Source organism: Halichoeres trimaculatus, unplaced genomic scaffold (assembly GCF_033239565.1).
Source record: "Halichoeres trimaculatus isolate MK-OKI-2021-1 unplaced genomic scaffold, fHalTri1.1 fHalTri1_scaffold_7, whole genome shotgun sequence".
NCBI lineage: Eukaryota > Metazoa > Chordata > Actinopteri > Labriformes > Labridae > Halichoeres > Halichoeres trimaculatus.
The window spans coordinates 25165949-25179280 of NW_027437185.1; the positions used below are offsets into that span (position 1 = coordinate 25165949).

At 39.7% G+C, this 13332-nt stretch overlaps 1 protein-coding gene across 1 annotated transcript in view; it reads right to left on the reverse strand.

The window, feature by feature from the left end:
• The window catches only part of xpnpep2 (X-prolyl aminopeptidase (aminopeptidase P) 2, membrane-bound), a 113541-nt gene extending 101181 nt beyond the window's left edge, over window positions 1-12360 (reverse strand). Inside the window, exons 1-2 of the mRNA XM_074674146.1 lie at window positions 12221-12360; window positions 7092-7148 (exon numbers count right to left, since the gene is read on the reverse strand). The gene's annotated coding sequence lies outside the window, so the exon portion shown is untranslated. The remainder of the gene's footprint in view (window positions 1-7091; window positions 7149-12220) is intronic.
• Between the last annotated feature and the right edge of the window lie 972 nt (window positions 12361-13332).

Consider the following 13332-nt stretch of genomic DNA (forward strand, 5'->3'; position numbering starts at 1 on the left):
GCTGAAACACAGTGAAAAAAATCTGCGTTTACACCGAAACACAGAGGGACTGAAAACGCTGTAGTAAGCATGCCAGGCCTGCAGGTGGTGGTGCTACATGTGTCTTGTCCAGAAGCAGCTTTTTAGAGAGATCCACCAAACTAAAGTTGAGCCGATCATCTGGTGTATTGGGAAACACTAAGTGCAAAAGTGGAGCAACAGATGTACATTTTGTATGAAGACAGTCAGCAGATTGAGCACCACAAGCACAACACGGTAATTCACGACAATCGTAACAACGGTACTGTTGTCCTGTTGTATGCACTCGCGCCAAGCGGAGTCTGACGTCAGCGTTTCCACTGAAAACGCTGGCTTACTGGTTACATGGCAACAGTGTCAGCAGTATTTCAGAAAAAAACTCTGGAGGCTCTTTTCAAAAGTTTGCGTTGAGGTCGGCTCAAGCACCGTTTCCGTGCAAAAGCGAGGCTGAAACACAACAAAACCTTTGTGTTTCACCCTAACACTGTTGTGGTGTAAACAGCTCCTAAACCAAGAGCTCTGGTGATGATAGCAGAGATGTGAAAAGTTGTACAAGTCTTGAAGGAGAGTTGAACCGGGAAAGTTTGATGTTAACTTGACCACACCAGCCAAGATCCATTGCTGCTGAAAAGCTAAATGCTGTTGAATCACTTGGACAATTATTCAAAAAAAATGTATAAATCATTGTAAATTAATAAAATGATTGTTTAATTCATGATTTAGACAACATGTTTGTATCTTAAGTTAGAACCTGGGTAATAAGCAGGATAATGTATGGTTAGCTGTTAAGGAATATAGGACCCTAGATCCCTCTGCTTCACCTCATACGTTATCATACTTCATACTTGACTTCTTACAGATAAACTAACATGGGTGATGACAGACAGATGTTAAATCCACCACCAAGCTTGTTGATCTGTTTTTGATTTTTAGTCGCAAAATTCTCTGGCAACTTCCTGAAAGATTGGAGGGTCATTGTCACATTGATGTCTGACTCAAACACAGTGTGTGTGTTTCTGAATAAAAACATTAACAACCATGCATCTTGTTTTCATTTGAAGTTAACACTGAAAAGGTACACACAGCTTGAAGGAGGAGGGTAACCGGCAGGAACAGCATTCAGTAATGCGCCTCAGCTGTGTTAACAACAACAGTTCTGCAGTGGCGACGGATCACTGGAGTAGTAATAAAAACAAAGCCAGCGTAAACACAGGACAGGGGGCAGTTGGTATGTAAAACTACAACATGGGTGACGTTTAGAAAAAAAGAAAAAAGCAGTCATTTCCTTTACCTTTGTTTGACTGTGATTTTTAATTGTCCTCAAAACCTCAATAAGAAAACATGACAAAAGTGAATTTACACCTTCCTCTGAACCCATGTCCCTTGTCCAAGAGCCAAGACTTCCTTCAGGATTACTCAGTGCACCGCTCAGCTTAGCCACATTAGCTTTAGCTCACAGGCCAGGAACAAAGCGAGTGCACCCGCCCGTAGTCTAATGTAATGAGGGTCATAACTTTCCCATCACTAGAATGTTACACATTGATGACGGATGGACTTCGGATATAAACTGTTAACTTTCCTTAAGCTGTTCCTCAAGTGTCCTCTCGAGGGGCCAAGAGGACACTTCCTCTCCCATTACACCAAAAAATGTTGGCACACCGCCCTGCCATTCTTTCTTAACGGTGGTTACACGAGCATGAAGGTGTTGTCCATGTGAAGGTGGGGTTACACTTACTGAGTTAAGTTAAGGTCATACATGAGGTGGTAAAAAGGAAACCCTTTACTTTTTATGTAGCCTATAAAGCTGATTCTAAAGGCTTCTTAAAACATTGTTTTGTGCCGTCATGTTGTGAGGAGCTAAAGCTTTTATTGTGCAGTTACCCTGCAGGAATGTGTCTTGTTGTTTGGATGCTTGTAACTTAAAAGCTTCCTCATGTCTTCCTACATGCTATATTTTTAACCTCCATGGGATGTTAACAGCTGCAAACATAAATCTAAGGCGTCCATTTATCTTTGGGCGTGTCTTTGATAGCCCTGTGCTTAAATACACGACACACATATATCTAACATGCTCTAAGAGAGGAAATGAGTGGGCAGATCATACAGGAGTGGACCAAACCAACATGCTTATCAGCCATGTACATGTTTCAGATTATCTGATAGCAGGTCCTGGACTTGGATGTGATTCACTCATGGTGAAACAGTTCAATACTCCTTACCCCTAACTCAAAGAGTTTAAAGAAACAATCTGCTACTGATCCGGGGATCCTTGTGGTGTTATCTTGTTAGGGCCAGTTAAGAGGCTGTGTCTCTGAGGGCTGATCTGACCCTGTCAGGAAGGCGTCAGATTGCCCCGTGAGCTGCCATGAAACCACAAAGGCATTAACTGGCCAAACCTCTTTCCACACGGACACTCAAAGACACAAACACTCACACAAAGACAGACAACAACAGGAGCCACTTCACTGCCCTCGAGGTATTTCCCTGCTCTGACAGGAAGCTTAAAGTCTGCCGCGAGACAACGGATGTTTTTGTCTGAGCATGCTGACAGTATTAAGAAAAACTTTTTCAGCTAACCCTGTTTAAGTTAAAAAGGGCTGTCAACAAATCGGTGTTGAAAGAATTATGCAAGGAAAAAATTAGAACAAGCAGTCAGTTACTGACTCATGATTCTGATAATACTGTCCATACAGCAACAAACTTTTATGTTTGAAAGTTTCCTTTTACGTCAACAATCAGAAGGCTGTTGTTAAAGGCTAGCACTGTGAAACAGCAATATAATCACATTTGATGTACAAAGGCTGCCACTAAGTCTTGTGGTGTTTTGGCGACACATGTACTCATTTCTAAAATCTGAATGCTCTGTATCACTAAAATTCTAATTTCTACACACTGTACCTTTAAGGGATTTATGTCAAAAGGTAATAGCTGAAAAGAAAACAATAGCAATATAAATTATAGCAAATAAACTAGTCACGCTTTATAATTATGTCTACATTTACATTTTCTATCAAGAACAAAAACAAAGCCAAAGTGCATCTAGAAACTTTTCACAAAACTTCAATAACATCCAGAGTTCATAACACACATTATAGAAGAAAAGACTGGATTAAAGTTATGAAATGGTGCAGAGGGATCATTCAGAATTTAGTATAAGAAATATTTGAGTCTAAAAATGTTATCACTTTAAATATTATGGCTCATCACTGTTTGTGTTTGTTATAGGGAGTGACTGTTATTTTGAAAGTCAGATTTTAAAGTAAACATGTTAAACATGGAGTTTTGAAACTCTGCTGTTGTCATGAGACTCCCGGTGTCACAGATGGTTCAGGATCATAAAGACCCCCTTCAGCCACACTTACATTAGTCCAGTAAGAGCTACAACACAAATCACAAACCATGGTCTACAGTCAAGATTACAGTTGACAATCTACTCAAGAGATTCAGATCTGCAACAGTCTTCTAAAGACAAATAGAGATAGAGCAATGAACTCTAACACACAGCCAAGAAATCAGGCTACATGTGCTGCTCCTCAAAGCGCCACATCAGCCCAGGTTGAGAAGCTCAAGCAAGCCCTGGATGGTGCCAACCATACCAGCTATTGACCTCAGAGAAAATGGGTTCAAAGAGGAACTCCAGCAGAAAACCTAGACAATCTCCCAACAAGAGACCGAGATTGCTCAGCTCAAAACCAGTCTCAGGTTCAAGGAGGAGCAGATGGAGGCTGCCCAGCGCCTCAACAAGGAGCAGCTGGATAAAATGTCTGCTCAACTGCAGGCAGAGAAACAGAAAGTCTGAGCTCAGAGACCAGATGTTTAAGGCATCTCTAGAGAGCTAGAGAACCGTTTCTTTGCACACAGAGAGCCAGATGATGTTGGAGCACGTGAAACTATAGCTTCAGCAGAGGAACAATGCCATCCTGGACCTCAGAAAGGAGAAGGAGGATCTCTCTCAAAGACTCAACCAGGCTTAACAGGAAAGATAACCAGGTCCTCCAGAAACAGGATCTTTGGGAGGAGAAACTCAAAGCCCTGCAGGAGCAGTTCTCCAAGGAGATGGAGGACAAACAAAAAGATTGGACCTCTCAAAACAATAAGGTCCAGGAGAAGTGACACCTGGAAGAGAGGAACCAGGTACTAGCTGACACAGTCAAAGAGAAAGAGGAGGAGACCAGGGATATGAAGACCAGAATTCTGGAGCTCCAGACAGAAAACACCAGACTGTCTGAGCAAAAAAAAAAAAAAAAAAAAAAAGACTTGAACCACCAAAGCTGAAGAGGCTGAGGTGGAAAAAGAAGAAATGGCCCCAAAAAGAATGGACTCTGACAGCCAGAATCAAAAAGCTGGAGGGGGAGAGGACAGAGCTGAAACTCCTCATCACTCAGAAGAAAAGAAGCTTCTGGGTGAGGATCTTCTAAAGGGAGACCGAGGAGAAAAAGACACTGAGAAAACAACTCAGAGCCAAAATGAAAGAGCTGAAGGAGCTGAAATGTCAAGAGGGAAAGGAGCTCAAGGAAAACAAAAAGAGGAGCAAGTCAAGTGAGGAGGGGGAGGCTCCTTGTTGTTCAATTGCCATAAAGCAGCAGTAGCTTCTTCCTCCTTCCCATCCCCTCTCTCTTTCTCCCTCCGTGTCCCCCATCACCTCTCCTTGTTATTACCCCCATGACCCAAACCCAAAAACCCAGTCCAGGCAGATGGCAATTCACCAAAGCCGGGTTCTTCTTTTCTGTCCCCCCCTAAAAATAAAATAAAAAATAAATAATAATAACAAAAAAGAAATCCCCAATAGATGTTGGTGTTTGACTCTTATTGAGTGTGGAAACAAAATAATGGAACTACCACAAAATTCAGACATCAAAGAAACTCTCTTCAAACACTTTTTTAGTGTAATGCAATTTGCAGTCAGAGACAATTTACTTCTGTCAGATTCTCGCTTTAAGATTGGCTCACTGTTATTTTCATTTTTTTTATATGAACAAAACTAAAAAGTAAGGTATATGGTTGGCACTCAAACTTTAAGACAGGCTTCTGCTCAGCAGGGTAAACAGGTCTGAGGTCTTCTTTCTACAAACAAGATAAACATCTTGGCTTTGCGGGTCATTTCAGTCGCCCTTTTTGCCTGAAATGAGGAAAAACAACTCAGACTATGATTACGGACTCTGAAGTCATCACACTGTTCTTGGGTTTCTGTTCCGCTTTAAAACAGAAAAGAGAAAAACATAACTGATTGCATCAGGAGCTGGTACTGAGCCATTCAAAGAGGAGACAATGATGCTGTGACACACACTGACCCATAATTGCCAACAGCAGAGTACAGAGGGCCAGTGATTGGATGGCTTTAGGGCTCTGTGGCCTGAGAGGATGAGAGCCATCATGCAATTGCTCAGGATCAGCAAATCACTGTCAGATGCACATTGGCTAGACCTCTCCAAACCAAAGCTATTTTCCCATCAGATTTAGAGGGTACAGAGGCAAAAGGGTGGTTTTAAAAAGTTGATAGTTGAAAAAGTTTGAAAAAAGTACATGAAAATGCATTGTGTGTTAGAAATAAGTTTGTTTCATAATACTGTAATCTTCAGTACTTAGTGGATGAGTACTCAAATTTGAATGAAGAAATATGCAGCTTTACAAAGCCTGGCTTGTGAGCTTCTATTATTCAGTGAATTAAAAAATCGTTCAAAGGGGCAGTATGTCAATGCAAATGTCCAGATTGACTTTATCGATACTGAAAAGTTCCAATAAGGTCAGGGTTATCAAATGTTTAACTGTAGCAGGTAAACAGTTCTTACAAGTTTCTCTGTTGTTTACTATAGACCCAGCTATCTGTATTATTCATATACCATTGGTTTAGTTTTACAGAATCAATCTTTAAACTGATGTAATCTCAACCTACATACAGTCACTTTTACAGAAGCCTCCTCCTTCCCCTGTTTGCTCTACCCCTGCACTATCTGTCACCTCACAAAGCCGAGTATTCAAGTTGGTAGAAAGCGTCTCACACAGATGGTCTTCTGTTGTTGGGGGACAGGTGAAAAAGGTAATTCTGTTAAATGTCAGATGTAAAAGGGGCTACAAAGTATGTGGACAGCACTAAGGAAGGAAGCATTTTGGTGAAACCGTTCATTCTGAATCTGCCAACACAGATACGATAAACTCCATTTAAACCATAACAGCAGAGTGTCTTAATCATTGCCAAAGCTGCCCAGTTAAACAAGCTTTTGAAGAAGCTCTGAAAGAAACCGCTCCTATTAGCCAGTCAGCCAGTTTTCTGATGTCTTAATGCAGGTCAGCTCCCAGACATGCAGCTGCACAGAGAAAGGCAGACCAGGAGAAGATGGGTGTGGGGGGTTTGTGGAATAAAACCCAGAATCAGCAGCTCTCCGTCTGCCTCCTTCCTTATCTGCTCACACAGCCAGTGGAGAAGCACACAGACACAACACTCTCAGTCAGAGCCAAGCTTTCCTGGCATCTTTCCCCCCTCTAAGGAGAGATGAGTTTGTACTCCCATCTACACCTCTGTGTGAAAATCCAACACACATCAAGCAGCAGTGGCGATGAGCACATTTAATTGGCCAGCTGTCTGAGTGGTCAGAGCAACTAATTACCACAGACAGTTTTTTTGACGGTTGCTCAAGCAATACGGAAGAACACATTGGAAGTGTGCAGAAGAGTGCAAGCATAAGTCATATGCAAATATCAGAGATACTGTCCTTGCCCTTACATCCCTACTGGAGTGAATCTGCTCTTTCCCTTTTCTCCTTCAGGATGTTAATTGATTAAAAATTCAAGGTATGCTAATACAAAGCTCGTGAGTGAGCCTCAGCTTGCAGGCAATAGTTGCATCGAGTCCCCACAGTAAATCAAAGTGATGTCTTATCAACTAATTATCTCCTCTGAATTGTTTATCAAACACAAGCCCTGCAGACTTTTATCCTCCTGCTACAGTGTTTCTGTGTGTGTGTGTGCGTGCGCTAAGGCTTTTTATACACGCGTGTCTGTAGGTGACATCTCTAGATAACATTGTATGTAAGTATAATAAACACAGACATCAGCAATATACAAAGTACACTGACCGTGGATGCCTCAGAGACACATAGTGGAGATGAGTCAGGAGGCCGGGCAGGTTGATGCTGAAAAAATACAAACACAGCACTTGTAAAAGAAGCACCAACAATATCTGCTCACAGGTGAATGCACACTGAATATTGACCTCAAACTGAAGGTAATGCCACATAATGAGTTCATGTCATTACTTTTTATCATTCCTGAATGTGATGCAACAGTTCTCCTAAAGAAGCTGGAAGGAGTTAATATTGCTGACAACACACATCCACAGGCCGACATGTGCATCCTTTATCAGTGAAACACGTTTGCCTCCATATCACAGTTACAATGTGCTAAACAAAGGCATCAATCCCTCTGAGCAAAAAATCCAAAAAAAGAAGAATTTCAGCACAATTCAACAATACTCACATTGTACCTGTAACAGTACCAAAACTTGTCTGACCAGTGACAGAGTGAAAATTACTTGTCTCATGATATATAAAGTAGTCTTCAGGTGCAGTGAAGACTGTTTTTTTTTTTTTTTTTTTTCTGTAAACTGAACAAAGTTTCTTGTGTAAGAAAATAAAGGCCTGGTATGAGGATGGAGAAAAATGAAGTCAGAATGTCTGGAAATAAGTGGAAATTTAGTTATAAGATTAAAAAAAGAATGATATTGTGACGCGACATCATAAAGCCGCATAAAACTGTTTCCAGCGCCAAGCCTCTGTTAAGTATGTTTTCCTTATGCTGTAGCATTTGCCCCAGTTTTTAACAAATTAGAGTCTAAAAATAACCTACATTTGTATTTTTTGCAATAGATATTCATGTGACAGCAATCAGAAAAACAGGTAGCCATTATTTATGTGGTTATTTTTGAGGATACAATTTATTTTTCTGACAATCCTGATTTCTGTTTTTGAGGTCACTGGTTTCCATGTGAGATGCCACAGCTATATTTATAAGACTGGTAACTTAATAGAGCAGAGTGTAGAGCATGTCCAGTTTATTTAATCTGTTCAAGCGTTTGAGTTTTTCCTCTATTAGAAAAACAACAACTGTGTTCTGTGTCCCTTAGGTCCAAGGATTGTAACAGTAATTTACTGGCCATTCATCTCAAAAATGTAGATTAGAACACCGGGTTTATGAGAGCTGAAGAAAAATATTTCTATGTCTATTTTTCTCCAGGGAGCACATGTCTCCATTGGTTGCTGCACTGTTTGAAAAGTAGAGGTATGATCCAAAGACAAACCTGTTGACTGGAGTGAAATTTCAGAAAAGTTGTAGATCTTCATTAAATCCAAGGCAGATTTTCAAAAAAGGAAGGTAAATCAAGTCATCTTGTATCTAGTGTTTGGCGTGCTAGTGTGGCACAATTTTGCATTACACTGGTTAATTAATGAAAAGGAAAACAAAGCCAAAAGGTGGTACTGGATAACGGCAACTTTTGTTAAACGTGAGCAAGTCAGTTGTTGGAATTTAAACTTCAACCTTGTTGGATGACTGACTGCAGAGATGTTTAGATAACATGTCGCATCTCTACCAAGCTAGCCACTTCTGATAATGTAGAAGCTTTCTATTTAAAAGTAAACCCACACTGAGGCCAGGGGAAAGTAAATACCTTATTTTAAATATAAGTTCTACTTGACTTTCTGAAATTACAAATTGAACAACAGGTACAAAAAAATATGCGTCAATGTGTATTCAAATCTTCCACTTCAAAAATTCATTAATTTACATTATTCCTTGTTAGTAATTGGTGGACAAATCACTGAAATGACTTCAGTATTTGTGCTTCTTTTCCTGGAGAACATCTGCCTTCAAAAGGTTAACCTTAGAGACCACATGGATCAAGCTCCAGCCAATCACATGCCAGAAAAACACAGTGGAGGGAAGCACTTTGGCACCCACAGCATACATGAACTGATAAGGATGAGACTGCATTTGGGAAGATAAAACTTGAACGTGGATCTCAAAAGGTCAGACCTGTAGGCGTGTAGCTCACACACAAACCTCAAAAAAGTAAACAAGAATAGTGCAGGTCTACACCATTAAAGGTCCAGGCTTGTCTTGAAGCTCAGAAGAGCTGACCCACACAGAGCTGTTCCTTCAACAGCTACTCCACTCATGTAAACATGACCTCCGTTAGACTAACAACAGTCTGAATTTTTTTTAAAAGTAATCCTATTCCAGGAGGGACTCGTAATAAAACCAGACCAGGCCAGAAAATCCTCAAGTATACGTGTGCCAAACACATAGCTTAGCAGAGATGGACAGAAAAATTCACTGGCACATTCTCAACTTGAGGATAAATCATTGGCCTGTGTGCTTCAGTGAATGACATGTGTTCCTGTCATCAGAGGTTCAAAAGCAACTCAAGAACTCTGCTAGACATCATCTGTTTCCTTCACCAATTCCCTGTCTTGTTCCACTGAGTGCTATCAAGTGAAGCACTGGTTTCCTAAAGGGATGATTATTATCTAAAAGCTCTCATAACATCACTCAGTCTGATGTTGGCATTATTAAAGAGGAGCACAAAATATAACTGGCATTTTTTTAGAGACGCTTTACCAGGAAAAAAAAAGAAGTCTGTGTTTAATTTCAATTTGCTGTTTATGAGTTGGCTGCTTTAGCATCAGAAAGATACTAAACTTCTTGCACTGCTGTGATTTAAATAAATGCTCATCACCATAAGGAAGTAATCTGTGAAAACATGGCAGTTTAAAGGTTTTATTGTCCCATTCATGCCTTCTTATTCGGTGAGTTAGTTCCTGTAGCACAGCAGTCGATTTTGTTGAGGCAATTTCCCCATTGTTTTACATAAAACAGAATATGTTCATGTACAAGACAGATGCCATATTGAGGTGGTTCAGGTTTGTTGATGAGGAAAACAGAGGACTTTGACACCAGATAGTATGCAAACTGTGTTCTTTGCACAGTTTTGGAAGCAAAAAGTTTGAGTTAAAGTTTTACAAATGAATTAAAGATTGTTGAAATGTTATGGCTAGGATTAAATTCTAACTAGGAACTTTTTAGCACACAGTGAATTTCTCTAAGATTAATCCTCCTTAATGTTTCTCTAGAGTGGAAATATATAAAGTACTTCTACAGAATACAATGTCACTCTATAGCCCTTTGCTGTATGGACCATATGCAACTCATAAATGAAATTTAGTCTGAGGTTTTAACACGGGACGTCTGCTGAAGAAGCAAAATTGAGGCTAAACCATTTGACTGCATATAGAGCACCAACATTTTCCTCAATTTATACAATAAAATTACGAAAACAAACTCCATATGGCTGAAATGACATTAAGTTACCCCTCAGTCAGCTGACCCGTCACCGCCAAGTGTTAAGAGAAGTTCCTTTCTAAGGCTTAGAGTGCCACTGAAGTGGGTTTCTATCCTGTCTACTGTAAACACCGCCCAATTAAAGACAGCAATGAGTTGGATAGATAAATAAATGTCATTCATGCATGAAGTAAAGATGATGATGCCTAAACCAAAAATAATTCAGCTCTGTATCTCCATCAAAATATATGAGTTGTGACAATGAAGTAATGTAGAGATTATTTCTGGAACACAGGGATGTACGCCATTGTTTTTGGGACACCAGTCTTCAGGGAATAACTCAAAGACCAAAAACGATCCGTCAAACTCTAATCCAAACCACAGGACAGGACTAGTTGCATAGTAGGTCTGTTGTGTCTGTGTCAGTGGAAGTTACTCGGCGGCCACAGCACACGGGAAGAAACTCACATTATTCTGACCTCAGCCACTGGCAGCGCTCCACAGACCTTTCACCAAGTGCCAACAGGACGGCTCAAAAGGCAACAAAAGGGACACCCAACAAACCTCTGGCTCTTTGACACAGTCAGCATCTCCTGAAACACAGTGCAGCTCTGTGCTCAGCCTGGATATCTGACAGGTTATTATCCCATTAGACATGCTTCATTTACAGCACAGACAGTATACGAAAGCACAAGTAGACCGCAGCTGAGGCTTAGAGATACAGATTGGTGGCTTCTGGCTGTGGTTCCAACCAACCAAAGTTTGTTTTTCAGCCTTTCAGTGGTAACTTCTAACTGCTTTGAATGATATTTAAACAAACAGTCAAATCCGTCACTGTAGAGGGTTATAACAATACCTGATGTAGTGCTGATCTGTCTTTGATTTTAGAGCATGTTTGAACAGAAGTTTTGTTAATGGCTCTAAAATACTTGTACCTTAACTCTGCCCGGCAAGAAGTTAACTTTAATTGTGTTTGAAAGGTCACTGCTGTAAAAAATAATTTGCAGCACATTTCATGCAAACAAAGTTATGTTCCAAAGAATAACTGTGGAAAAATAGGAGCGATTACCTGCCAGATATATTTATAAGGACTAGAGGTACTTGGTGCACTTAAGAAGTATCCCTCAATTGTACTATTTATAAAGATAATGGTGTTTGGCCATATTTCATATTGTCATAAGCTATTTTTAAAAATTAGGCCTCTCCTTGCATTACCATCACCCTTAGGTCCTTTCATTTTCAGCCTGCATAAATCATTCCTCATACGATGAATGTTTACAGACTCTGTCAGCATCAGGCCGATTGCTCTCCAGTGTAATGCATGGCATGAGGTGGGAATGTAAAACATGTTAAAGTGTGGATGGCTCTTGGATGCCATGTTTCAACAGATCCCTAAAATGTGTTTGGACATAACTTCAAGATGAGGGAAAAGCAGAATACCTAATGTTACATGAAGAAGGATGGAAGGAATCTCTTTACAGTCTTAATATGATGTTATACTGAAAATAAACACATATGAAGATGTTTTACATTAGTAAGTTTTATGGAACTTGTTTCCATTAAGTCATTCTGCTGTAAGTCAGACACTAGAAACTTAACCAGGACTTAAACTCTCTCGATCTACTGTTACCATTGTTATGTGGTCTGCAACAGAGCTGTAACACAGATTCAGAAAAATCACATATACATGCTTTTATATTACTCGCTTAAAGGTTTAAATGTGTAAATCTGAGGCGTATGTTGTTAAAAGTTCAAGGCAAGCATGGTTGACACCACCTAGCTAGCACCTGTCTGCAGCTGTAAACTATCGTTAGCCTGAGGACAGCGTGGTACAGAAGTAGCTTGATTTCGCGTAAAAGCGACAACTTACAGTATATTCTCTTATTGTTGCAGATGTCATCTTCATCACCCTCATCCTCTTCCTCGTCATAGGCCTCCATAATGGGCATCACACGGTAAAACAGCGGTAGCATCCATGCGGCTGTAATTAGGAGCTGCAGCAGCCGTAGGTACTCGCCACGTGTGTCACAACAACAAAAACAAACGCGACTTAAAAAATCTACGGAAGATGATAAGGGTCACCGAGAAAACATTTTTGGAGGTTAGACCATTAAATAATTAGATATGAAAATCTTGTTCTTTTCCCTCAAAATCCTCTTCTCATGTCCGCCTTTGGAATTTTTTTTTTTATTATTATTTATAGAAGTACTCTAGAAACTTCTAGCCAAGACAACGTGAGAGAAATGGTGTTTTTTATTATTTATTCCATGCATTTACTCAAGGTAATGATATGAAAAAACAAAATCACAAACAAACAGTAAACTTTTTTACTTTGGTAAGTGACCATGAGTGTTGTGAAAAGTGCCCACAAATAAAACTTATAATAATAATAATAATAATAATAATAATAATAATAATAATTATTATTATTATTATTATTATTATTATTATTATTATTACATTAATAGCAATGATAAAAGTCAGCGAGTCAGTAAAAAAACATGCTTGCAAAAAAAAAAAAATAGGGAAAGTGAAATATGTATTTTTTGTATTTTTTTAATTTTTGTAATAACCATCAATGAGTGCAAGGTCCGGAGTGGCTCAGGAACAGATTTTTTTAATAATAATACTCTTCTACATTTCCATTATCTTTATTAAGCATTAGCGCCAAACACCCAACCAGGTTCTTTTTTAATCGAATGACCTGAAGTCTGTTCATTCCCTCAAGAGCATCCCTGGTTGTGGAAGTAAGGGTTGTCCTATAGTGAGGGGCAGCAGAGGTGTCACGCAATCCAGGCTACCCCCCCATTCTATAAAGTTATTTAAAAGTCAAATGCTGAAATACCATCTCTTCAACAGGGTGGGTTCTTTTATTTGAGAACAAGGGCACATGCTGCAAATACAGACAGAATTTATTTTCACATAAATTGCCATTTCACCCCAAAACAACGAGGGAGTTATTGATAGCTTCTGCACATGATG